The following is a 357-nucleotide window of genomic DNA, read 5'->3' as shown; positions in this document are numbered from 1 at the left end:
GCTGCTGTGCTGCCGGGTATTGGATCGGGCCAGGAGACCTGCAGTCCTTTGCCCTCCGGATTTAACTGCTGGGACTTCAGTACCCACGCAACCACGGACTCCGGTATCCGGTTCCTAGTGCTCAGCTCTGGGCGAGTTTAATCACAGCTCCACTCCCCAGGTTCTGCTCTACTTCTCTCCTACTGACACCTGGTAAGGGGACCCCTCCTTGCTTCCAGGCATGACATTACTCCCTGTAAGATGGCAACCGGACTCCTGGGGTGCCACATATCTATCCCATATCTATCTATCTATCTATCTATCTATCTATCTATCTATCTATCTATCTATCTATCTATGAAAAAAGAAATTAAGCAC

This window comes from Ranitomeya variabilis, chromosome 6, assembly GCF_051348905.1.
Source record: "Ranitomeya variabilis isolate aRanVar5 chromosome 6, aRanVar5.hap1, whole genome shotgun sequence".
Lineage (NCBI taxonomy): Eukaryota > Metazoa > Chordata > Amphibia > Anura > Dendrobatidae > Ranitomeya > Ranitomeya variabilis.
This window is presented reverse-complemented; position numbering follows the sequence as displayed.